Source organism: Tamandua tetradactyla, chromosome 5 (genome assembly GCF_023851605.1).
Source record: "Tamandua tetradactyla isolate mTamTet1 chromosome 5, mTamTet1.pri, whole genome shotgun sequence".
NCBI classification, from domain to species: Eukaryota; Metazoa; Chordata; class Mammalia; order Pilosa; family Myrmecophagidae; genus Tamandua; species Tamandua tetradactyla.
Window position 1 is genome coordinate 7,566,403 of NC_135331.1, and position 25,995 is coordinate 7,592,397.

The following is a 25,995-nucleotide window of genomic DNA, read 5'->3' on the forward strand; positions in this document are numbered from 1 at the left end:
ACCTTTGTGCTGCTGGGCCTCCCTGAACCTCCCCCAGGGCTGGACGGTGGCCTTGGGGCAGCCCTGACCCTGCCCAGGACCCTGTGCATGTGTCAGTGTGTCATGGGCTGCTGGAGCTGGGAGGAAGTGAGAAGAAGACCTCTGAGCTGCAGAGGCTGCCTACAGAGCCCTTGGGCATCAGAGCTGGGGTCGGCCTGGAGGCCTGCCTGGGCCCTCCCTGCTCCCAGCTTCCCTGCTGGGGCCTGTCTCTGGAGCAGATGTCAGGACCAAGTGCCAAGCCTGGGGGCCTCTTAGGGGAAAAACAAGAACTTAAAAAAAGGAAAAGGGCAGGGAAGAAGCGGCGGGTTTGTTCTCCCCAGAGCCGCCTGCAGCTGCCCCTTCGAAGGCCCTGTGGGGTCGGAGGAGGCCTCCCAGGGAGGGAGGGGGCTTCAGAGTGGGCAGGGCTCCCAGAGCCCAGCTGCCAGATAGAGCCCTCACCATGCACAGCCTGGCCCTGCAGACATACCCACAGAACGCAGGGCTGGAGCTCCCCACGTTGTGAGAGCGGGCGGCCTTGACCCCAGCAACCTCTGGTCCCAGGGGTCCGGTGTGGGGTGAATGGGGGGCTCCTCCAAGGTCCATTCGAGGCTGAGATGTTGGTGAGTGGGTGGGCTTGGGAGACAATCGTGTAATGGACCCATTTTCTGATGGGAAAACAACTCAGAAAGGGCTGGGTGGGGGCCCTTGACCAAGATCACGGCAGTTAGTGGGAAAGCTGGGACCATGGCCGGGTGCTTGCACTCGCAGTCCAGCACTCTGCCCTCTGTATTACTTTTTTCACTCATTTTTTTTCATGCAAAAGTTAACATGATAAAGAATATAAATGCATGCCTATGTATCGATGAATAATTAATTATAAAAGGGACACCCTTGTAGTCACCTGCCTTCCCTCTCCTCAGAGGTGATCACTGTCCTGATAACTTTTTTGGGTCTCGCACTTTTTGACAGCTTGACCAGCTGTCTCTGTAGACTACTCTTTGCATGTGAATGTGGACTTTTCCTTTCCAGAGTCAGGTAAATGGAACCATAGAGAATGCAGCCTCTTGAGCCTGGCTTCTGTGACTCAGCCTGATGTGTGGCGTGTATACCAGTAGTCGGCTCCTTTTTAGGGTGGGGGATTCCCCTGTGGTGTGGACGTACCACCACTTGTTTATCTGTTCCCCTGTCCGTGGGTATTTGGGTTATTTCTAATTTTTTTTTAGTGATTATGAATAAGGACTCATGTACGAGTCTTTATGTAGACATTTATTTTCATTTTTCCTTGGTAAACACCTAGGAGGAAGATTGCTGGTTCAGATGGTAAATGGCTGTTGAACTTTATAATTTATAAGAAACTGCCAGGGTAATGGCACCATGTTACGCTCCAGCCGTTTATGAGTTCCCGTTGCTCCATGTTTTCACCAATACTTGGTATTGTCAGTCTTTAATTTTAGCCGTTTGCATGCTCCTGATGACTGATGATGTTTTTCATGTGCTGATCAGCATATCCGATCTGCATATCTTCTTTTGTGAAGTGTCTGTTACAGTCTTTCCCCATTCTTCTGTTGGGTTGACTGGCTTTTTCTTTTTTATTTCTGAGTGTCCTGTACTGGATACTAGTTTTCGCTGAACTGTTCCTGACTCTGTGTTGTGACTCAGTTAGAAATTCTTGAATGAGAATAGTAGGCCCTCTTCCCTCCATTGTCAGCCTGCCCTCTTGTTTATGGGCCCTCTGGGCAGTTTCATGGTGATGGTGACACTGGGGTATGGGACCTGGAACCTTCTGATGGCTTTGCCAGGGACGGTGGGCTGCCTTGGATTGAGCCCTAGCCCTGTCAGTTTCCAGTTGTGAGACCTGGGACCAAAGACTTGGACTCTCTGAGCCTCTGTTTCTCTCTCTGTCAAATGGGGAAAACATTGCCCGTCTCCTAGGACTGTCGTGGAGAAATGACTATCCTAGTGTGCCTATGTTCTGTGCCCAGACCATCAGGTACCCTCCTCCCTCTGCTGATCTGTTGACGTGGTCCTGCTTTGGAAACTACACTATTTAATAACAAGCCTTGTTTTCTTTCCTGCAGGTCTCCCAGAGTCTTTGAGGACACAATGTGGCTGGCGGCAGTTTCTGGTAGGCACACGTCTCTCCCCACTTCACCATCCCCAGGGGCATTGCATGCCGGGATCTTCTCATGGGAGGGGTTCTGAAGTAGCTGAGGAGTCAGATTCCTCATGGCAGATAGGGAGGGTGGGCAGCGTGGCCTCGTTGGGGGGGGGGGGTCTGGTGACCCAGAGCTGCACAGAATGAGGAATGGCTGGAGAGTTGGTAGGGTCCCCTGGGGATGACTTACTTTCTGGCTGAGGGAGTGCAGTGATTTCCGGATGATGCCTGGAAGAAGGAGGCCCGGCAGTGGAGACGTGGGGTCGTGGCTTTCCTCTTGTATCTGGGCTTCCTTGGGCAAAGGTTGCTTTGTTCTCTCATGGGGGCTGCAACTTGGGGAGGGCAGTCACAGATGAGCCTGGTGTTGGAGGAAGCCCTTGGGCTGGGCAGCTCTAGCCATTGTGCCCAGCAGGAGAAATGGCTGCCTGGATTCTAGTCCTGGTACTACCACCTCCACGCTGTGCACCCAGGCCGAGTGCCTCCATCTTCCTGTGCTTCTGTTTCCCCATCTGTCAACTGGTGGTGACAGCAGCCCCCATCTCCTGCTGGTGCTTGACAGTTCAGTGGTTAATCCAGGACCTGGCACGGGAGAGATGGTCGGCAAGCGAACAGTCACCACATGCATGTCATGTAATACCCCACTTGGGACCCTTACAGCAACGTTCCACAAGATGGAGAAACTGAGGCACAGATTGGCCACCTGTCCCATGCCTCTCAGCTGGAAGCACAGAGATGGACTCAAACATTTTCTCGAGCTCTCAGGGGGATGGCCAGGTTACCACCCACAGCAAGCTTATGTCACCGCTGAGCAAACTGGATCCCAAAACAGGCAGGTCCATGGTCATGGCCCACCTTCCACCTGGAAAATTCAGCTGCAGGGGTCTCCTCAGAGAGCTCCTATACATCCCTCAAAGTCCAGAGAGCTAGAAGACTGGGATGTAGGGTTCAAGGAAGAGGGAAGGCAGGTTCAATGTAGGTAGCCACTATGGGCAAAGGCTTAGAGGTGGGAACTCATGGACTAGCCTGACTGCCCCCTGGCATCTTTTATTTTATATTTTAACTGAAGAGGTGTAGAGCTTTAGAACACTCTGAAACTTGCTGCCTGAGCATGAATATTCCTCTGCTACTGATTATCTGAGTGACCTTGGACATGCCCCTTACCCTCCCTGTGCCTCAGTTTCCCTCTCTAAAATGGGGTTGTAATAAGATTATCCTGCCCACCCCCCACATTGGAATATGTGAAGATCAAATGAGTTTCTAGAAAAGTCTGTGGCACAGAGTGAGCACTATGGATATGTTGGTGATGGTAGGTTGTTGCTATGATTTTCGTGGGGTTTTTTGAGCAGCAGAGAGGCCTTGCAGAGGAGGGAACTGAATCCGCAAGCCCATTTCCCCATGTCCTGTGCCTGTCCCCAGAGACTTGGGGTTTTGCTGGGGGTAGGACGTCCCGGCTGACTCAGGCCTGGGAAGGGCGTTGCCGTCCCTGGAGACCCTGTGGGTGTGAGAAGGAAACACCACTTCCCCTCTGCACGTCAGGGTGATTTAGGTAGAGCAGGAAAGCAGCTGGAGGATGCCTCGGAGGTGGTGGCGTGGCCTGGTGGCCCCTGGGGCATGGGCTGAGGCCCAGTCTCTGTCCCTGCCTGTGCAGGAAGGAGCGGGCATCAGGGTGCAGCTGTCTGGAGTGTGGGCGCCGGCCTCCTGCGAGGGGCAGCTCGGGCTCTGGAGGCAGTTCTACCAGTGGACAAGCATCCCACAGACCTGTGTGTGAATCCCAGGAAGGTGAGATGTCTTGGTGCCTTGGTTCCCTCATCTATAAAGGGATGATGAGGCCCCGGATGCTTATGGAGGTTGAGCTCTGCGGGTCTCCAGCACGTTCTGACTCGTGACTGGCTGCTCTCCAATTTCATTCTTCTCTCCAATACATTCAGAAGTTGAGCAGTTCTTTCTTCTTCTTCTTCTTTTTTTTTTTGGTACATAGGCCAGAAATCAAACCCAGGTCTCCCACATGGCAGGCGAGCATTCTACCACGGAAACCGTGAGCAGTTGTTTCTTAAGTACTTTCCGTGGGTCAGGCCCTGTCCTGGGCACTGGAGAGAGAGCTGTGAATGAGACTGATGGAGTGTACTCTCCAGGGGACACTGATGATAAACAGCAATAAATAGGTCAGATGGGAAGAGCGTGTGTCATTTGGTGGGAAGTGGGGGGCAGGGCAAAGAAACAAACAGAGAAGGTGCTTGGGGTATGTGTAGGGGTTGGGAGTTGTGGTTTCAAATAGAGGGGATAAGGGTGGGTCCCTGAGAAGGTGGTATTTGTGCAGGGACCTGAAAGTGGGGAGGGAGAGAGCCATGTAGGGAGCTGAGGAAAGGGTGTGGGGACAGAGGGCACAGTCCATGCAAAGGCCCTGAGGCTGCTTAGAGTGGACCTCCAGGTTTGCAGGATTCTGGGCCTGTCACCTGGGTATGGATTTTTTGGGGGAGGCTTCTCTCCTTTTCTCCTTTGTTCCTGAGCCTCTGCCCAGTAGCCTACGCAGTGAGTTTTATCTAGGAGGCGGGGGAGGCGGGGTTGACACTAGTGGGGATGGATGTGGAGGTCCCCTCCAGGAGTGGCCAGCTGGGCAAGGTTTTACCCCAGTGCTCTTGGTGCTTTGAAGTTGGAGGGTGGCTGTGCCCAGGGTAGTTTTCCTTCCTCCTCCTCCTCAACGCCTCTCACTCCTCCATCAATCCGCCTTGCAGGCCTAATGGGGAACCTTCCTCCTGTGGCTGAGTTATCTGCTTGTCATGCCAGTGGCCCACCCGAGGACGAGGACGATAAAAGGGCTTTTTGTCTGCAAGCACTTAGCTTCCTCTGCTGGGGCCATCCATCAAGGTGGAGGGGGAAGGAGGCAGACAGGCGGGGGAGGGGGCACTGGCTAGGGGGTGGGAACTCCTTTACCCCGCTGAGGGAGCCTTAGATCATGTCCTGGGAATGCCCTGAAAGGACCCTCAGACAGAGCCTGTCTCTCGAGGGGCAGGGGTGGCCCTGGAGCCGCACTGCTGAGGGGCCTGGGAGCAGGGCAGGTGCTCTGACCATTCCCCCAGGAGAGAGCCCACTGCCCGCATCTCCTGGCTGGCTGCTTGGAAGCTTTCTGGCATCTGCCAGAGGGGCCACCCACCCAACTTGGGGAGGGCTGGTTGAGTGGGGGCATGGGGTGCAGGCCCATCTGGAAAAAACCTTGACAAGGGGTGGAAGGGAAGGTGATGGCCATGGGGCTGGGCCCCGGTGATGGCTGGGACCACAGCAGCTTGCACTTGCATTGCTCAGGATGACCCCTGGAGGCGGGCCCTGGCTTTATCCCCAGGAGAGCACGCAGGTGTATGTGCGGGGACAGGAACTGGATGGTCCTCGGGGGCGTCACACCTGAGCCAGGTGTGGGCTTAGACCCACATAGTCAGGATGCAGGAGACTCCAGCGTCTGAGGTGAGGGGCTCCATGCAAGCCCCAGAATGCAGGTGGGAAAGTGGGGTTTGCCCGGAACTGGAACCTCCCTGGGCACTTTCTTCACGTGGGAAGTGAGGGAGGGGAGGTGGGTGCCCCCAGCTTGGGGCTGGTCTGTAAATCAGAATGCAGGATGGGCTGTGAAGGGCGGGGGCGCCTGGGCTCTCTGAACACCTGAGGAAGAGGCTGAGCAGGTCTGCCCCTGACAGCCGAGTGGTTGGGGTTAGGGTATGTGGTTGGTGGGTTGCCAGGGACGATGTGCCTGCAGGAGCTCGTTTCTGGGACTCTCTCGGCTTCACGGGGCACGGGGTAGACTGCCCTTGCCCTGGCCTGGGGTTGATGGGGAGAGCTGCGGGGCTTCCCCTCTCTCCAGGGACATCGTCCTTGCTCTGCTTCCAAGCCAAGAATGCTCAGCCCTGGGCAAGCTGCCCGTCGCCCCAACCCTAGTTGCTTTCTCCTCCTTCACCCCCCACTTTTCTTCCCTCCCCCTTTTTCCTTCTTCCCTCCTCCTCCTTTTCCTCCTTTCCTTCCCTTCTCTTCCTCCCCACTTTCCCCTTCATCCACCTTCCCTCCTCCCACCTCTTCCCCAAACTCCCTCCTGCTCCATCTCCTTCTTCCCCCTCCTTCCCTTTCCTTTTCCCCCTCTCCCATCTCCTCTCCCTCTCCCCCTCTCCTCCTTCTCCCCATAGGCCAGCCTCAAATGACAGCAATTAATGGTGTCTCTGATGGTGGCTGGGAGGACGAGGCTGACAGCTGAGCGTGTCTGCCTGCGGCCTGCGCTAATCGGCCCGAGGGACGCCTGCCGCCTGCTCACCCCCCCCACCTCATCTGGGGCACGTGAGCAGGCGCCAAAGCCCCCCACCCCCATCCCGGCTGACTCCCTCCACATCCTCCTTATCTTTTTTCTTTCTGGCTGTACTCTTCTCCCTGGGGCTCTGGGTGACCTTTGCCCTGCACCAGTTAATATAGTCATGATGGCTGGAGCCCCCAAGATGCCTTGCTCCACAGATGTCCTTTTCAGGGAATGACCTCTCTGGGCACACTCGGGCTACTCCAGGGCCCCCTCCCGGGAGGGCTCCCCATCCGTTGTCTCTTCCCTCCTGAGAGGGATGGGGTGGGTGGAACTCAAAGAGCCCCTAGCTGGGTTGTGTCCTAGACAGCAGGCATCAGTTAAGTGCCTTGGCTGAGCCCTGGAATTGGAATTCATACTGGGTCTATAATCGCTTGTCAGTTTATTGCTTTCAAACAGCAATAATGAGGCACCTGCTGTATGCCAGGGCCTGTAGCTGTTAATTTCACTTTGGTTGATTGTACTTGGATAATCCTCTGAGAAACAAGGAACATTCTATCTCTAAACCTGCACTTAGAGGTATGGACTCCAAAGGGCAGAGAGGCAGGTGATCAACCTAAATGATGTGTGAGAAGGGGCACACTGGGATTCAGACTGGTCTCCTCCAGCACTCATAAGTTGGGGACTTTTGGGCAACTTGAGGGCCAGTAAGATATCAGCAGAGCTGGTCCCTGGGTTCTGGAAGTGGAATCACTGGTGCTGATACAGATGTCTATATTTTTCTGTTATACTTTCAAAAAATGAATGTCATTGAGGTGTGATGAACATGTAATAAACTGCGCTCATTTTAAGCGTTCAGTTCCATCTCTTTTGAGAAATATACATTCGCATAATTACCACAATCAAGCTACAGAACATTTCCATCATTCTAAAAAGTTCCCTTCAACCCTTTGCTAGAAATCGCCTCTTGCCACTGCAGGCAACCACTAATTTGTTATCTTAAGTTCTAGAATCTTCTAGAATTTTATTTGCCATTATCATGCAATGTATACTTTTTTTTTGTGACTGGTCTTTCACTCTGCATATTTTTGAGATTTATCTGTGTTGTTACATGTGTCAGTTGCCTGTATCCGTAGTTCCTTTTTGTTACTTAGTGGTGTCTCTGTGTGGATTCGCGACAGCTGGTATATTTGTTCACCGGTTGATGGACAATTTAGGTTGTTTCTGGTTTTGGCTGTTATGAATAAAAGCTGCTGTGAACCTTCTTATATGAGTCTTTTTGTTAACATGTTTTCATTTCTCTTGGCAAATACCGGAGAGGGGATCTGGGTCATATGATAAGTGTATGTTTTACTTGATAAGACATTGCCAAGCTGTTTTCCAGAGTGCTGTATCATTTTTCATACCCACCTGCAATGGTTACTCCACATGTTTGTCAGTACTTTGATATTGTCAATAGTTTTTAAATTTTAGCCATTCTGGTGAGTTCTAGTATACGTTCTACTATACTTCAGTTATTGCTATGTTTTGGCAAAGCTTGTTTACTTTTTGATATTACATGTCTGGCCACTTGGCTGAATTCTCCTATGTTCTGGGAGAGCTTACTATGGCTCTGTCTTCCTTTCTAGTCTTTACACCTCTGACTGCCTTTGCTTGTTGTGTTGTGTTGGCTGAGCCCACGGTGGTCTGTTGGGTAGGAGCACTTGGTTTTTCAGGGTTTGCTAGCTGCTTGTGTTCTCAACACTCCTGTTTTACAAAGGGGGAAACCGAGGCTTAGAGAGGCCAGGTGGGTCACCTAAACATGTGACTGTGAGTGAAGTGTGCTCTATCGTCCCCATGAGTTGCCCTGAAGGGACCAGCCCCATGAGTTGCCCTGATGTGTTTACCAGTCTAGAGAGTCATGCCACGAGCTGGTGCCGGGGCCAAGGCCACCCCTTCTCTCCCAGGGTGTCCTCTGCAGGAGGGAGAGGGCGTGGTAGGGCACGTGCCTTCTGGGTAGACGCTGGTATGCGGTGCTGGGCACTGGGGAGGGAATGTCAGGCCTGAACTCTGCTGAGGACCTGCCTTTACTTGATCCTCTCATCTTGGGCAAAATCACTCAGGCCTTCCGGGGGGCTATTTAGGGGTGAGGTGGGAGCATGACAGATGGAAGCCCAGAAATAGGGGCGGAGGTAGGGCAGGGGCTTCTCCTGGCCTCCTCCTCCTTCCTCCCCTGAGGGGTGTCAGCCAAGATGGCTTTTCGGGGAAGAAGGCCTGTAAATTAAATAAGCAATCCCGAAAATAAATAAGTAATGAAGTTAGCGGGGTGCCTAATTACATCAAATTCATAATTATGGATGGATGCCTGCCCGATAATTGCACTTGTTTTTAATCTTTGGCTCTGACATGTGTCTTCTCCCATCTGATGGTAGTCCGTTCCCCCAGCTGGAGGGAGGAGGTAGGGGCTACCTTTCGGGGCTCCCTGCGAGCCCGGGTGGTGGGGGATCCCTGGTGGGTTGTGAAGCTGGCCTTTGGCCCCAGGATTTGCCTTTATGCTGCAGCCAGCTTTGAAGTTGCAGCAAACAACATTGACAACAGTAATAGTAACAACATTTATAAGAGTTTTCCTGGCAGGCATGCTTGAAACCACCCTATGTGTTATAGTTTATGTAATTCTCCAAAAATCCCTTAGAAGTAGGCACTGTTGTCATCCCTAATTTAGAAATGAGAAAACTGAGTCACAAAGAGGTTAAGCAACTTGCCTGAGGTCACACAGCCATCCTCCCCAGAATCCGTACCCTTGTCTGCCACACCCTCCTTCCGTGGCCTCCAGGTCATCCTGTGTGGGACGGGTGGCGCCTGCATGGTGAGCTCTCACTCCCTGCTAGGCACCCTGTGCAGGCTTCTTGTTTATTAAATGCCTCAGCACTGCCCTTCGAGGGAGATCCCGACCCAAGGTGTCCAGGCCTCAGGAGCCTTCCGTGCTGGAAAGATCACATCACCCTCTTCTGTTATGCCGTAAATTGAAATTGAAACCTTTCTGAGCCATAAAATAAAATTCTATTCTCTTAATGACAATGTGTGCTTATTTGCTGAAATTGAAATGCTTCTTTCTAGAGCTTCTCTCTTTCTTCATATAGCCCTGATTAGCTGGCTCTTTAGGTGCTCCTTGTTCTGCCTCTGGCAGTAGAATAATCATTGTTAGATGCATTTTACAGATGAGGAAAGGGAGGTGGAGGGCCTGGCATGCCTACTGCACAGCTGGTGGCTGGTGGCACTGGGATTCTGAAGTCCTGGTGGCACTGGGGATTCTGAAGTCCCTGGCGTGGTGTGGTGGGGCTGCCTCTCCCCTCCGAGGAGCCCACGGGAGCCACATGTGCCACAGGCTGGCCTTGTCCTTGCTGCTGGGTGGCCATAGCATGCTGAACTGGCGAGCCCAAACTTCCTTCAGGTTAGCAGGCCGGAAGACAGGCTGCACCCACCTTGGGGGTATCTCATGAAACCTGAGAATATGGGAAATGGATTTGGTGACAAAAGGGATGGGGTGGCTGGGTGGGGTGGGGTGGTCTCAGCCTTATGCAGCAGACCCTGGTGCCCAGCTAGAGTCCAGGCCTCTCCCCCTAACCATGACCCCCATTTCTCTGAACACCCCGACCCTACAGAGGGGCCTGAGCTCTTGAGATGCTTGGGCCTCCACCAAAGAGTCACCCCTTCCAGATGTCAGGGAGGGAACACTTTTTACTTTCCAGGCTGCGCTCATGGAACCAGATGGGGCCTTTCTGGGGTTCTGGCAGGGGCTACCACTTGGGCCAATGTGGGGACGTGCATCTACCCTCTGCTGACTTCAGGCTCGTATCTTGGTGGAGGCTCTCCCTGGGCCTTGGGGAGGGCACAGAGGGTAGTTGAGCTGAGCCCTACGTAGAGAATTGTGTGTCTCTCTGGTGCTCCTGGGGGTGACAGCAATCCAAGGAGGCTGCCTGGAAGAGCTGAAACAAGCTCATTGAATAGTGAGTGGTTACCTAGTAGTAATTAATATGTGTAAAGTGCTTCAAACAGGACCTGGTATGAGCAAGTACTAAATTTATTACAGGAGCTAGCATTTCCTGACAATTTATTTGCTTTAGTGCTATGTAAGAGTTTGCCATTGTCATTGTCATTATTAACTTTGATTTCTTATGGTCCCTGAACATTTACTTTATGCCATTCTGAGTTCTAAATGGGCCACAGACATTCACTCATATACTCCTTGTGACAGCCCTGGGAGCTAGAATCTATTATCCCTATTTCATAGGTGGGGAAACCTGAGAGCACACAGAGACTAAGTAACTTGCCCAAGGTCATACAGCTGGCAGCTGATGGAGCTGGGATTCGAACCCAGACTTCAGACTGTTTGTCGTTTGGTTATGTGAGGGACTGCCTGCACCCTCCTGATGCCCTGGTGGGGGGCTACAGGCCAGGCTCCATGTTCCACGTAGGACCTTCAAGCATGTGGCAGCTGCTCTGGGCGGGGTAGGGGCTTCTGGGTGGGAATGGACAGGGTATGGGAGTTCTGCTTCCTGCCTCCGTGCTACCAGGGCCTCCTGGTGTGGGTGGGTGAGAGAGACCCAGCAAACAAGATGCCAGGGCCACACCTATGGCTGATGGGGAGATGGACTGTGCAAAACCAAACGGTACAAGTGGGGTGCAGTCTGGGTGGGGTATAACAGTGTGAGAGGGTAGGGGTGGCTGTGGTATCAGGGGCTCATTTCAGGTAGAGGGATCAAAGGTGGTCTCTGAGGACATAGGCATTTGAGTCAGGACCTGCATAACAGGAAGGAACCAACTGTGTGAAAAGAAGAAGAAAGAGCTTCCAGAAGAGGCAGCAGCAGGCATCAAGGCCCTGAGGCAGTAACAAGCAGGCTGTGTTGGCAGAGTGTGTGAGGCGGAAGTGTGGCCTTCTGGGTTTGCAGAGCGTGTGAAGGGGGAGTGTTGGGCTACTGGCAGTGGTCCCCTGGATCCAAGGATGGTCTATAAATCTCAGAGCAGGGCCCATTTTTCAAATTTCAGGCCAAAAGCAAGCTTAATGGCATTTGTGTCTCCCTCTTGTTCTTTTGCTTATTGATTTATGTTTATTGGCCACGTGGAATGTTCCAGACCCTTGTTGGTCACTGGGGTGGGAATGATGGAAAAGGTGGATATCATCTTTGTCTTTGAGGAGTTTAGTGTCCAAAGGGAGAGTGTGATGAGTGTTGAGACCAGAGAGCGTAGAGTGCAAGACCCTAGGAACCCATGCCTTGTAGTGGGATCCTTGTAGCCTTTGGTGAGGACAGGTTTCTTTGGACAAGTATTGGAGGTGAGGCCTTAGGGCAGTTAATCAGGGACAATTAGTAAGGACCCCCAAGCTGTGACAGAAACACAACTCAAGCTGGGTTAGGTCACAGGTGGAATTTGATTGGTGCTCGTAACAGCAAAGTCCAGCCTAAGACGAGTTCAGTCAGGCATGGCTGGATCCAGGTGCTCGGGCAATGCCTTGGGATTCGACTCTGTTTTGCTCTGCTTCCTTCTGTGTGAGCTTCATTCTCAGGTAGGTTCATGTGGCCGCTTAGCCAACCAAAGGGAAGGAGAGTCACCTGGAGCCTCAGGAATGAAACTCTTTTCTCTTTTCCAATTCTGTACTGAATGAGGCCTTCAGCTCATGCTCAGGCATTTTCAGCACCCGGGGAGGTGGGCAAAGGGGAAGGGAAAGCACTGAGTGAGTCCTTGCAGATGAAAGGGAGGGATGGGGATTGTGGCCAACAGGCATGCCGGATATTCTGATTATTTTCCAATAGAAGCTAGAAATCTGGATTTTATAAGAGATGGCCCAATTTTTTACAAACATTGTGTAGGCCGGACAAAGCTTGCCTGTTAGCCTTTCTTAACTGTGATTTTTATCTCAAAGTATTTTGCCTCTTGTGATCTGGACAGAATGTCTCATAGAATGTACCAGAAGGTCTTAGGGTTTGTGGGACTTGGTGAGCCCACAGAGAGCCCAAAACTCACTTCTTTGGATAAAAGTCACTTTTTATTGCCTCTGGAGATGCCATTTCCAAAAACTGGGGCCTGTGAACATAACCATTCCTCTGAGAACAATGCTATATCTTCAGTGGTACCTCCCCCCTTCCCCACCCCCACCAAGAGACAGTAAAGTCGGTTAAGTCAGGCTCGGGTGCCAGACTCCCTGGATTCAAATCCTGATTTTGCCACTTCCTGGCTGTGTGCCCTTGGGCAGTCACTTTGCCTCTCTGCGCCTCAGTTTCCCCATCTCTACAACGGGGTTAATAATTCAGTATAGCAGTGTCGTGAGGAGCCAAGGGGCATATGAGAAGCCCTGAGCCCCACTCCTGGCACATTGGGAGTGTATGTGACCTTGGGCTGGCTGTGATTTGTCCCTCCATGCCCAGGTCCCCGTGATGCAGCCTGTCGTGGCCGGGAGCATTCCTGAATATGTTGTCCAAAGAGTAGTCTCCTGGGGGTCCCAGAGCAGGCGGCCACCCACCCCCTAGCCCACCATCCCTGCCAGTTGCTCCACGCCTGTCACATGGAAAAAGGGAGAGCCTTTGCTGCCGGATGGTGCTGCAGTTGGAAGACAGTCTTGGATGAGCAATTAGTCCCACCAGCTGCCAGCTCACAGCTGCTGTGGGTGGAAGTGGCCCCTTTTTACAAAAAAAAAAACCAATACCCACCGCCAAATAGCCCTAGAAGACTGTGTGCTTCCTGTGCCATCACGGCCAAGGTTTTAGATTTGATGCTCTTATAGGGGAGATCCCTGTGACTAGATTAAGGAAAGGATGGGGGACTATATTCATTTTGATTTGGGGGAGTCTCAGATTCCAGATGAAGGTTGTGGCATGATTTTGGCCTCTCCACCCAGGAGGTCCCTTGGCGGTGAGGTACCCGTGAGTGGGTCTCAGTGTCCCTCTATAGGGCAGGGTCATCTCGGCGGCTGGAGGTCTCTCTTTACTGGGCTCAGGTTGGGAGGGGGCCAGCCACTGGGGTCTCCCCAGCCTGTTTCCAGCTTGAACAGTGGCACGGTCCCCTGGGTGTGTGCCAGGAGATGCCCAGAGCCCTTCCAGCCGGGAATCAATGGGAAAGGAAACTGGAGAGGGGACTCCAAGGATTTTTCGGGGCGTTTGATGCTGCAGAATTGGGAGTCTTGATCATCGTAGTGGGTTGAATAGTGTCCCCCCTTCCCCCAAGATATATCCCCTTGAAACCTCATGACCTCATTTGGAAATGGGGTCTTTGCAGATGTCATTGGTTAAGGACCTTGAGATGATGTCATCCTGGGCCCTAAATCCAATGACAGGTGTCTTAGAAGAAGAGGAGAGGAAACAGAGACGTGCAGAGAGGAAGGACACGTGAAGGCAGAGGCACAGGCAGGAGTGACGCGCCCACAAGCCTGGGGCACTGGGGGCCATTGGAAGCTAGAGGAGGCCGGGCAGGCATACAGAGGGCGTGTGGCCCTGCCCACATCTTGGTTTCGGCTTCTGGTCCCCAGAGCCCAGAGAGTAGGTTTTGGTTGTTTTAGCCCCCTAGGGTGTGGAGTTGTGAGTTTTATCTTCATCGCACTTGAAGCCCGAAGACCTCCAAGTGGCCCCTGAGGTCCTTGTGACCTGGATCCGGGGCATGTCTCCCCTCACCCCTGCCACCCTCCATGGCTTGTCAGCTCCAGCCACACGACCTCCTGGGTGTTCCCTGGACACCAGGGGTGGCCCCACTGTGTGCCTTTGCCCTGGTGAGCCCTTCTGCCCCAGCCACTCTTTGGGTGTTTACCCAGCTCCCTCCCACTTTCCCACCCCATCCCAAAGCAATGCCATGCCCTGTGCCCCTCTATTTGCTGGTCTTCACAACCTTCACCTGCCTTAGATCACTGATTGCTGTCCCTGCCTGTTCTCATGCCGCTCCATGAGGGCATGTTCTGTCCTGTTCCCTGCTGAATTCTCAGTGCCCAGAGCAAGGCATACAGCAGCGGCTCAATGGATGCTTATTGAGTGTCAGATGGCTCCAGGCCTGGAGTGAGGGCCCTTATCCACCAAGAGGTGGATGCTGTTTTTGGAAAGCAGTAAACTGGGCTGGGGGGGTTATGTAGCCACTCAAAGCATTTTGTACAGGGCCTTGCAGGTGAGAAAACAAGGCTGCCGGGGGAGGTGGGGAGGCTCTCACCCCAGGTCCCGGAGGATGGGGTACAGGATGGGTGAGGATGAGGTTAAAGACAGTCCGACACCCTCCATTTTCTTCCTCTGTCTCTTCCCTCTCTGTCTCTCTCTGTTTTTCTGTGTTCCTCCCTCTCCCTCCCTCTACTTCTCCTTCTTTCCCCCTCATACCCTCCCCTGCTCCCAGACATAGGTCAGTGCCAGGCCAGGGAATGGCAGCCCCAAGGGGCAGAAGTGAGTGGGATTCCCCATAGCTGAGTGGCTGTGCACCCAGCTCAGGTCCCCTGGGCCCCGTGTGCAGACTTTCTGTTGACCCTGAGCTTGGTGGGCAGGCGGGTGGGTGAACTGGAGAGTGGGGCTCCCCCTAAGGCTGCTTAGCTCAGGCCCCCTTCTCCTTCGTGACCCCCACCTATCCTCACAGCATGGCCTGTAGTTCATTACTGATCTTTCCCTGCCCCCTGCAGAGCGCCTTTCAGTGGGTTGGTCCCTGGAAGTGGCTTGGTGGTGAGTTATGGTCAAGGGATGTTTTTCAAAGTACCATGGGCTGCCTGCCAGCCGATTCTTTGCCAGCACAAGGAACCATGCACCCCGGGGAGGGGCTTAAAACTCCAGGAACGTATTCCCCCACATTTATGGAGGCCTGGAATCTGAAAGCGATGTGTAGGCAGGGCCATGCTGTCCCCGAGACCACAGGGAAAACCTGTACCTGGCCTCGCTCCTGGTTCCAGGTGGATGCCGGAGCAATCCTTGTAGGCAGCGACAGCCCATTGCGTGGTGGTGTCTCTCCTCTTGTGCCTGTCGGATCAGACTTCCTTCTTCTTCTAAGGATGCCAGGCATTGGGTGTAGGGTCCACCCTGATGCTGTGACCTCACCTTCACTTGATGACATCTGCAAGGACCTGATTTTCAATTCAGGACACATTCACAGGCAGCGTTTCTTTGGGGTGGAAACAGGATAGAACCCACAGCACTTGTGTATTAAGGAGTTATTTTGGTAGGCGGATAACCACACATCAGTTTACTTGGAACATGAACTCAGCTTTGGCGGCCGGCTCTGTGTAGAAGCTGTTGCGCGTGGCCGTTTCTGGTGTTTGATGACTCCTCGTTGTCGTTAAGTCACTCTACTATCGCCTGGCTGCTCAGAGCCTAGAGTGACTCCGGTGGGAATTTGGAGGAGCTCCTCCTGAGTTGAGGCCGGCTTTGGATGGAGGTCTGGACACAGGTCTGTGTCCAAAAGAAATGCAAAAGAACTAAAGGAAGCCCTCTGTCCTGACTGTGCTGCTTGCTGGCGGGGCCTTTAGTTTCCGGGGTGGGAGCCAGAGGCAGGGGTGCAATGGTGTTTGGATTGTTGGCCTGAAGCATGACTTTCTATCACCCACGTCGTCCTGTGCCTCAGTTTCCCCATCTATAGAAGAAGCTGTTGGGATATAAAAGTGTCCACGTTTGACTTTGGAGGGCAGATATCTTCAAGCCTTTGAAAATCCTCTGTGGGGGCCTCAGCAGCCTCCTCACTGGCACCTTTGGGTTACTCTGGTCCCCCTGCTATACTAGTCCAGGGGCCATGGATTTTTATAACACTTAAATCTGATCTTAATCCCTTCCTTGGCTCCTTGCTGACTATGCTATGAGGCATGGTGGATACAAGCCAGGTTCCACCGTTTGAATCCCGGCTCTGCCACTTTCCAGCTGTGTGACCTTGGGCAAGTCACTTAACCTCTCTGGGCCTGTTTCCCTCTCTGTGTTTGGGAGTTCATAAGCATGCTTACCTTGAACAGGTAAGCTCACCAGGGAGCAGCGAGCACACAGCATTGTTATCTCAGGAGGCTCCAGCCTATGCTGTTAAGTAGCTTGCTCAAGGTCCCCTGACCTCTTCCAGTCCTCTGAGCAAACTGGCCTCACGTTCTTAGCCTCCCCACTGCAGTTGCTGCACACTGGCCACACCGGCCCTCTCTTTCTCTGTGATATTCCGAGCTTGGTTTGGCCTCCAGAACTTTATGTTCATTTGCCTTTCCCTTCTGTGCCTGGCGGGTGGGACCCCTTGTTGTCACTCAGCAGGCCACCGTGGGCCAACATCTCCTTGCCTGAGCCAGACTTCTGGCTGCTGGTTGGGGCAGTTAAGGCTGGAGCCTGTTTTTAGGGCCCTTCTGCTTCCTGGGGAACTGGACAGCTTCCCCTGACCCCCAGGCAGGCCTGCTGGGGATAAGCGGTACTCTCTGCCCCTTCTTCAGACTGGACCTGACACCCAGAGATGCATGGACTCGTCCCTGAGTCACACAGATACTTGGACCCAAGTCTGGGCGCCCTGGCTGATCACTAAGCCTCCTTTATTGCGTGTATGTGTGTGTGTGTGTGTGTGTGTGTTTGTGTGTGTAGTGTGTGCCTTTTTACCCCCTGTGGGCCTGTAACTGAGATCACCCTAGATCAAGTGTCAGTGCGAGGGGCTTATCTTTTCTCTGCCTGAGAGTAAAAGCAGGATAGAAATATTTTCAGGGCAGGGCCTACCCGTGGGACCATTTGCCTGGAGGATTTGAGGACCAGGCAGAAACAGGGCAGGGGCGTTGGTTTCAGACTGCCCCAGGGCCGGTTCCAGCGCCTGCTCAGGGGACGAAGCCCACAGGCCCGGCCAGCCTCCAGGGCGGATGGTCCAGGATGGGTGGAAATAAACGGGTTAAAGGAACCGGAGCAGTGGCTGGAGCTCTCTTTCACTGTGAACAGTGAAGAGGTTTTTCTAGCCGAGCTATAAAAAGGCCTCACAGTGTTTCAGCTCCTGAGTGTCTGCTGGAAGCCCGCCAGGGTTACCATGGCGATGAGGAATTATTACTTACTGCCAAGGCTGGGAGAAAAAGCGCGTACTTTTGGCTCCCAAACAGGAGGAGTGGACTTATGTAATTCTCTGTGTTTATAGACCTGGGGTGGCAGGAGTTGACAACAGCTCACCAGAGGCTCGACGTCTCGTTTTCAACCCAGCCGTGGGGGCGGGTGACCCTGGAGGTTGACCCTGGGTGGGCCTCAGCCCACCCCTTTATTGAGGGGTGTTGGGCTGGAGGCCTGGGGGGGCCAGGCCCTGCTGCAGGGGCCCCCGCGGCCGGGTGGGAGGCTGTAGTCTCGCGGGAAGCGTCGCCAGCAGCTCTCGGGGCCGCCCCTCTCCCGGGTGTCGCCCCTCTCCCGGGTGTCACTTCTGGAAGAAGGATGGGTTTGGCGTTGGACGCGGTGTGTCTCCCAGAAGCCAATAGAACAATTTGTGTGTGTGGACTCCACTGACCCACTTGCTGGCGCCTTGTACTTTTCTGATTTTTTTTTTTTTTTGTGGGAGAGTTCCTGCAAGTTGTGTTTGGAGCTGACGTGAGCGAAAGGCTGGTCATGTGCTTGGGTAAGAGAAGTTGCCGGGTGGTGGGCAGGGAGGCGCAGCATGGGCACCCAGCCCAGTATGGGTGGATGCATACTGGGGTGGGGGGGCATGGCCCAGGGGGAGGGCCCTGTGCTCTCAACACGTGCAGGGGTTGCTCTTGGGCAGGGGGGTTGGTATGATAGACTTTTCTGGAAGGAACCCCAGTCCGGCTGCCTGCCGGACGTGGCGGCCCCAGGCCTGGGCTGCATGTGTACTGGTCAGCTGGTGGGGGAGGCTGGGTGCTCCCCTTGCAGGCTGGGCGTTTGTCAGGCCTCGATGCAACGGGACAATGGGACAGGCTGTCTTATCGGACAGAGTTGCTGAAGTCATGGAAAAGAGCCCCGAGAGGCCCTGGGCAGGCCAGGGCGGGCCGGGTCGGGGGAGAGGATTTCTTGGCTGGCTCTGTGGTGGGAGTGGATTTGTGGGTTGGGGACTTGGTTCCTTTTTCCAGAGCTGCAGACCAGACCCCTCCATCCCTTTTGGGAGATCTTGGTGAGCAGAGGCATCTGGGTGTTCTGGGTGTTTTCTCTTCAGGGTTTATTGTGGGGAGCCGGGTTGGGGGTCTTGGGAATTGTAAGGGTTGGGGGAAGTGTCTCTGCAGGGTACGAGGCTGGGAAGGGGGAGCCAGGTGCAGGAAGTGCTGAGCTGGGCCCCGGCTCCCGCTCCCACTGAGGTGGTGCTTGGCTTCGTGCCCGTGTCTGGTTTGAAATCAGCGCCACCGGCCCAGGCTTGCCCAGGGACTTGGCAGCCAGGAGCTGGGATAAACACTGGAAAGTTGGAAGGGCTTCCCGAGCTCACAAGGAGCCTTCAGTTGCAAACAGAGGGGATGAGGGAGTGATTTGTTCCGAGGTCTGGGTGTGCCAGGACTGTTTGGAGGCAGCGGGAGTGGCTCGTGAGGTGGGCAGGCTTTCAGATGGCCGTGTGAGTCAGCCACAGGCCTGTGTTTGAATCCTGGTTCTGCCCCTCTCTACGCTGTATGCCTTCTGGTGAGTTGGCCCCCTGCCCACCCCTGCGGACCTCAGTCTCCTTGTCTGTAAAATAGGGCAACAGTGGGAGCCACACAAACAGTTGTCTCATGGGGAGCTCTGGGGCCCCAGCTTGCACGCTTACCAGTTGTGTGTCCTGGGATGAGTCTGATGGCATCTCTGAGCCTCAGTTTCCCCATTTGGCCAGTGGACGCTCTGGCAGTTCCCATATTGGAAGGTGTTTCCTGGCTTAGGGTAGCTGTTGAATGGGCTGCCAGGCTCCCAGCAGCCTGCTCAGTGTTAGCTGGTGCTGCAGTGGCTGTTTGAGGCCTGGCCAGAGCGTAGGCAAATTTGTGGCATCTTGGGGCGAGGTTGTATATGAGGCTGCAGTGGCCGGACAGCGGATCGAGCCCTGACTTGATGTTTCACTGACATGGGACCTTGAGCAGGTCTCGTGATCACGCTGATCCTTGGTTCTTGCACCTGCGCCTTACGAGCAGCAGCCCGGCCTGCAGGTGCCTGCAGGAGGAGCCCAGGGGCACCCACAAAGGGCCCTGCAGCACCTGGCATGTGGAGAGGGCACTCTGAGTGGGGTGATAGTTTGTTCATGGAGGTTTCTTTTCTTGCCTGCAGAGTGCCCTCGCGGATCACAGATGTGGAAACCCACCCCAGAGAGCAGGGAGAGTGGGTAGGCTGTGCCTCCCCAGGCCTCGAGCTCTGTCTTCACTGGGCCTGGACCAGGGTCCCCAGGGCCCCCCAACTCGGGTCCGTCTTGCTGCATTCTGCCTCCAAGCCTGAGTCGGTGGCCCCTGGGAGCTGGGCCTGTGCCTGCGGGCCCCAACAGTGTCCGCTGTGATCTGCACTCCTACTGTCGAGGGGTCAGCAGTCCTAGGTTTGCAAGTGACATCTGGGGGCCTTCTGGTGGTTGGTTGGGGCCCACTCTTCTCGGGCCAGCAGGAGCCAGTGGGCAGTTCCCCAGCATTCATACTGCCAGCAGAGTGCTTGTCCTTGGGCCTCTCCTAGGGACCTCAGCATGGCTTCCACAGTGGGGCGTCCCCCAGGACCTTGGTCTCCACCTCGGCAGGCTGCAGAGCTGCATGTGGCTACCCCACATCTGCCCGTCCAGAGCATAGGCTTGCCACCAGTGATGCAGCGGTCACACAAATCTACACAACATATATTTACTAGAACTAACTATACACACACACAGCATGCAGAAGTGGAAGCTTGTAAAACTAGTGACCTCTGAAGAAGAGGGACTGTATCCATGCCAGCTTCGTGATTAGGACCCTGTCCGATGGTGCATAAGGTGTTACCATCGGGGGTTGCTGGAGGAATGGAAGTTGGGACCTTGGGATCTCACTTTGTGATTTCTTTAAGCTGCTGGTGACTCTGTGGTCGTCTCAAAATCAAGTGTTAAATAAAAAAAAATAGTAGGAACTTGGGGACCAGTCTACCCTGGGTTCAGTTCCAACTTTGCCCCTTTGTAGCTATGTGATGACTTAAGTGATTTAAGCCCTCCAAGCCTCAGTTTCCTTATCTGTAAAATGGGGGTGGTTCTTGGTACCTGGTAGGGTTCATTTATGGATTAAATGAGCTAATACTTACCTAAGTACATGGAATGGTGGAAGCACTCCGGCAGGGTCTGCTATTGGGGTTGTTAGCATCAGTCATGGGAGGGGAGGGTGGCTTGTGAACCCCACTTCTCAGATGAGAAAATGAGGTTCAAGAGGTCAGTTGATCCGCACAAGGGCTGAAGCTGCAACTAAAACTGAGCCGGGGCCCTTGTGAGATGGCTCTGCTGCTTGCTGGCTGGGTGACGCTGGGGAAGTTTCTCGCCTTCTTTGGGCCTCTGTCCTCTTCTCTGTCTTACCCGTTTGTATGCCCAAAGCCTGGAGCAGGGGCTGGGGTCATGACCTGTGAGAGCCAGACAGCCCAGACCTCTGGGCCCCTCACCGTCTTCAGAACCCACAGTCTCTCAGCCCAACCCGCCTCCTCCGAGGCCACCTGGAGCAGCTCCCGAGGTCAAACTTGGCCTTAATTCTATCTGTGGTCCAGTCCACTCTTTGAGCACTTGCTCCTCCTTGCTCTGTCCTCTTGGCTATGCATTTTTCTGGTCCTGCTCGTCCTTCTTTCCAATTAATTTTTTTTAATTTTTAATTGTGGTAAAAGATATATATATAACAGGAATCATTTTAGACATTTAAATGGACAGTTCTTTGACATTCAGTTCATTGGCAAGACTGTAACTTTCACTGCTCCCTATTTCCAGGCCATTCCCATCATCCCAATTGAAACTCCTACTCATTGAGCAGTAGCTGCCCATCCCCCCACCCCTGGTAACCGCTGCTCTGCTTTCTGTCTGCATGAATTTGCTTTTCCTAAGGATTTCATATAAGAGAAATTAGACAGTGTTTGTCCTTTAGGGTTGCTCAGTGTGATGCTTTCAGGTTTCCTTCATGCTTTCATGTGTATAAGGACTTCATTTCTTTTTATGGTTGAATAATATTCCATTGTATGGATAGAACATGTTCTGTTTATTCCTTCTTCAGTTGGACATTTGGGTTGTTTCCACCTTTTGGCTACTGTGAAGAATGATGCAGTGAACATTGGTATACAATTATCTGCCCATGTCCCTGTGTTCACTTTTTTGGGGTGTAACACCTAGGAATGAAAATGTTGGGTCACTTGGTAATTCTATGTTTGACTTTCTGATGAACCACTAAACTGTTTTCCATGGTGGCTGCACCATTTTAGATCCCCCCCAACAATGTGTGAGGATTCTTACCAACACTTGTTAATTTCAGTTTTTTAAAAACCATTCTAGTGGGTGTGAGGTGGTATCTCGTTGTAGTTTCAATTTGCATTTCACTAATGGCTGAAGCTGTGCATCTTCAGCCCAGGGTGGGGGCAGGGTGTTTTTGAGGGTGGACGGGGTGGGGAGGGGGCTGGACGAGCTTCCTGCACAGTTTAGTTGTCCTGACCTCTCCAGTCAAGGAAGTGGCCCTCGGAGGGTAAGCAGCTTGCCCAGAGACCAGCTGCAGGCTCACAGCATGACGAAGAAATAGTGTTTGTGCTGTTCTGGGCCCAGCGTGACACTCGGCACTCAGAAGTGGTTGCCTGTCCTGTCCCCAGAGGCTCTTCTGCTAGCCCCTGTCTTAGAGAGAGGGTGCCTGGCTGCCGAGGAGGCAGAATTTGAACCCGGGTTCGAGAGGCAGGTGCTGTGTTCTGGGGACCGACCTAGAGGGGACTATCTTCCAGGCTGAGAGCAAGTGCTGTTCTGTCCAGCTTGGAGGCCCAGAACTGCCCAGACTTTTCTAGAGGGCTGGTGTTGGTTTCTCTGAGTGGGCCGGAAGCTGGGCGTCCCCCAGCTGTCTAGTCCACAGCCCACCCATTTCTCCCAGCCTGGCCTTTGCATGGCAACGAACCTTTGTCCCTGGATCCAGTCTCCTTCTTGGCTCTTGACCTAATTCCCCCCGTGATGTCATCTTGGGCATCGGGGTTGGGGGCGGGTGTCTGGGCCTGTGTGCATGGAGTTGGGGTGCCCCAGGGCCCTGGGCGGAGAGCAGTCTTTCCTCCCTGCAGAGGCTGTAAGTGGTGGATTCACCCTGGGGACAAATATACTCTGTGAAGGGGCAACAGGCTGATGTGGGGCCTGTTCTGAGCCACCTGCGAAGGGTGAGTCCTGTGCCTGGCCTCCCCTGGAAGAGTGTGGGTGAAGCCCCTTGGCTTCCTGTAGGCTCAAGGGAGGCTCCAGGCCCACGGCTGCCATGGGGTCCCCCATGGAGCAAGCTGGGTACAAACCCTGGGTGTTTGGCTTGACTCTGTGCATCGGTGGGGCCTCTAAAGATGTGCCCAGTGCTCACCCTTCTGCAAAATCAACCTTATTTGGAAAACGCCTTGAGATGAGGTCACCCTGGGTCACCCCGTGGCCCTAAATCCAGTGACGTGTGTCCTTGTAAGAGACACAGAGGAGGAGGCGGGATGCGGCCAAGAGCCAGGGATGACCTGAGCCCACCAGAGTGGGAGGAGGTGGGGGTCCCTCCCCCGGGGCTCCAGAGGCTATGGCTGTGTCCCTAGCTAGACTTTCCCCTTTCATCCTCCAGAACTGGGGAGAGGGCATGCTGTTGTTTAATCCGCCCGGTGTATCGTCATTGGTTACGGCAGCCCTGGGGGACGAAGCTGGTGACCGGCCATTTCCAAGGGGATTTGAGGGCTGCTGGCCCACCTTCTGCTGGCCCCAGGAGTCTGGACCCTCTAGAAAGGAGGGGTATCTGCCTTTCACCCAGAACGCACATCCACAGAAGCCTTCCCTGCACTACCCGCTGCCTGCTCTCCTGCCTCGGCAGTCCTGCTAAGGTGGGTCTGCCTCTGGAGGGAGGGGGCTTCCTTAAGGCCACTCTAGGCCCCCTCCCCAGGCCCCAGGTGCCCTTTCCCCGCCCGCCTGTCTGGTCACTGAGCTCCGGGGTTGCAGCCATCTTCCCAACAGTACTCCTTGTTTACCAGGTGCCCTTGACTATGGAGAAACTGAGGCCAGAGTGGGCAGGTTACCTGGTGAAGGTGACCCAGCCTCTCAGTCCCAGCCATGGCTAGTGGGCATGTGTGTTTGGTCACATTGACAGTTGTTGTGTGGCAGGCAGTGTAAACGTGGAATCAGTTACCTGACACTTTCGGTCACATGGTTGCCTGGGATGAATTGTGCCCACTGTGTACCATACCCCAAATCCTGCGCTCTCAGCCTCAGTGGTCTTTGAAAGTCCGCTTAGAGTCTGTGATTCCGTTCTTAGAGCTTTGAAGGATTCAAGCATTTATTGTGTGCCTGCTGTGTGCCATGTGCTGGAACACACAGACATGGGGAGATGGGGAACAGGCAACAAGGATGTCAGGAACCAGGATTCTGGCCCCTGATGAGGAAGGTGGCAGAGCATGGGGCTGAAGGAGGAAGGTTGCTGCTGTCCCTGCTCTGGGGTGCTGGGATGGGAGGTTTGAGTGCTCCCATCCACAGTGGCCCTTGGGTACCTCTGACTGGTGGGACTTAGGCCTGGTGCCGTGAGCAGGGATGTTGACTAGGGGCTGTGAGGCCCGAACTCCAGCTTCCTGGGGAGGTGGGGACCTCCTCCAGCCCGGGGAGGGAGGCAGGGTGTGGTGGTGATGGGGTCCGATGACGTAATGATCAGGAGGTAGATGCTGGGCAGGACAGGCCCGGTTTGCATCCAGATTTTGCCACTTGCTGGCTGTGTGACCTTGGGTAAGCTACTCAGCCTCTCTGTGCATCAATCTCTTAAACTGTAAAGTGAGGGTAATAATAGAACCCACCTCCCAGGGATGTAGGATGAGTTAGTGAGGTGATCTAATGCAGCGCTGTGTTGGTGATCAGCTGTGATGATGTTTGGGCTACTTATCTTAGGTCTGTTCAAATGGTGAGAAAGTAGTGACTGCCCAAGGCCCAGGAGCTGGAATCAGCATTGGTTAATATTTCCATGGCCTCATTCCTGGCTGTGGGTATTGGACAGGTTTCTTTACCCCTCAGAGCCTCAGTTTCCCCATCTGTACAGTGAACAAGCACCCACGTGGAGGTTGGGAGAAGAGGTTCATGAATGGGGAAGGAAGTGCTTGCAGGTGGGAACTCTGGACCCCCACCTGCTCCTGGTTGAAGCTTTAGCCAACCAGCCCCGAGAGCAGCTGGCCCAGACCCGTCTGGCAACCTCCATAGCCTCTGGCCACAAACAATGCCCCTTTCTTCTGGCCTAGTGTGGGGCCACGGGACCAGCTCAAGCTGGCCTCCCTTTATCAGCGCCTTTGGTCCCGCATCCAGGTAGCAGATGTTCCTTCCGAGAGAGATCAGGATGTTCCTTCAGCCGCAGGCTCTGGTTACTGCTGGGGCAGCCGACTGGTGGGGGTGTGCCTGCTGCAGAGGGGTGACCCAGATCTCAGTCTGGCGGTGGGAAGCAGCTTTATCTGCAGCACCTGCTGCATTCCTGTTCCCCCATTAGAACCACTGACAGCTCAGGATGGGAACAAATGCCAATTCCTTCTCATGGGTGAAGGCCTGCCTAGAGCTTGTGCCTGGCCCTTTCCTCCTGGGTTGGGTCCTTCCTCCTGGGTTGCAGGGAGATTTGTGGGGTTTACAAGTCAGGCTTTAGGTGAATTGCTATATCAGGTCTCTTGATTGCAATTGGCCGAATCCCAGCTTCTCTTGCATTGAGCACAAGATGCTCAAGGAACTGAAAAGTTCAAAGGAAGCTTCAGGCACAGTTTGATCCAGGGGCTCAAGTGTTGAGGCAACCCCACACTAACATTGCAGCTCAGCAGTCCCAGTGGAAGGAAAGCTTTTTATTTCCAAAATTCTAGCCAAAGGAGTGAGTGAGTTTTATTGGTTCAGCCTGAGCACTAAGCTACAGCCAGTGCCTCTGTGACTGATGCTGATTGGCCAGACCTGGGGAGTGGGGGCCAACCTTCCCCAACACCAGGGCTGATCCAGCTAGTGGGGTGGTTCCCCAAAGGGAAGTGGGGCGCTGGGCTGGCACAGACAATAGCAGCTGTTCGCCATGTGTTGGGGTTGGAGCCAGGTCGGAAGATGGGGTCCCTGTCGGCCATCCCTTTCACATCCAGTGTGTACCCTGCTGGGATGGGGGGTGCTGTGCGGGTTGGCTATTCCCTGGAGAAGGGTGGGCCTCTCTATCCAGGGCTCTGGTGGAAACCCCCTCCCTGTCGGCGGCTTCTCAGGTCCCACCTGGAGAACATTCCCGCCTCTCACCTGCTGTCACTCCCTCCCCACCCCTTGCTGGGCCCACTGAATTGATCAGTCATAAGCCATGGGCCACGCCCTAGCAGCCTGAGGGCCGTATTTGGATGCCAGTCTAATTTATGAGGTTTGTATTCAGTGTTTGTTTGTTTTTCTTCCCCAAGAAAATTGTTAACCGGGAGACGTATCAAAATAAGGCTTTCTTGCTTTGCTTGAAAGAATCTGGCATCTTCCCCTCCTCCCCCATCCCGGGTCCCAATATGGGTTGGTGGTGCTGGGCTGGGGCTGAGCCACTGCTGCCCCCTTC

General features: G+C 54.0%; 1 protein-coding gene across 18 annotated transcripts in view; it reads left to right on the forward strand.

The window, feature by feature from the left end:
- NCOR2 (nuclear receptor corepressor 2) overlaps window positions 1-25,995 on the forward strand; it is a 320,600-nt gene that overhangs the window by 131,515 nt on the left and 163,090 nt on the right. For 16 of the 18 annotated variants that reach the window (XR_013175504.1, XM_077159574.1, XM_077159582.1 and 13 more), the window contains one exon: window positions 2,097-2,143. The gene's annotated coding sequence lies outside the window, so the exon portion shown is untranslated. Of the gene's footprint in view, window positions 1-2,096; window positions 2,144-12,164; window positions 17,961-18,554; window positions 18,965-25,995 lie in introns of those variants that run through there. The other 2 variants (XM_077159578.1, XM_077159579.1) reach the window with 2 other exon arrangements.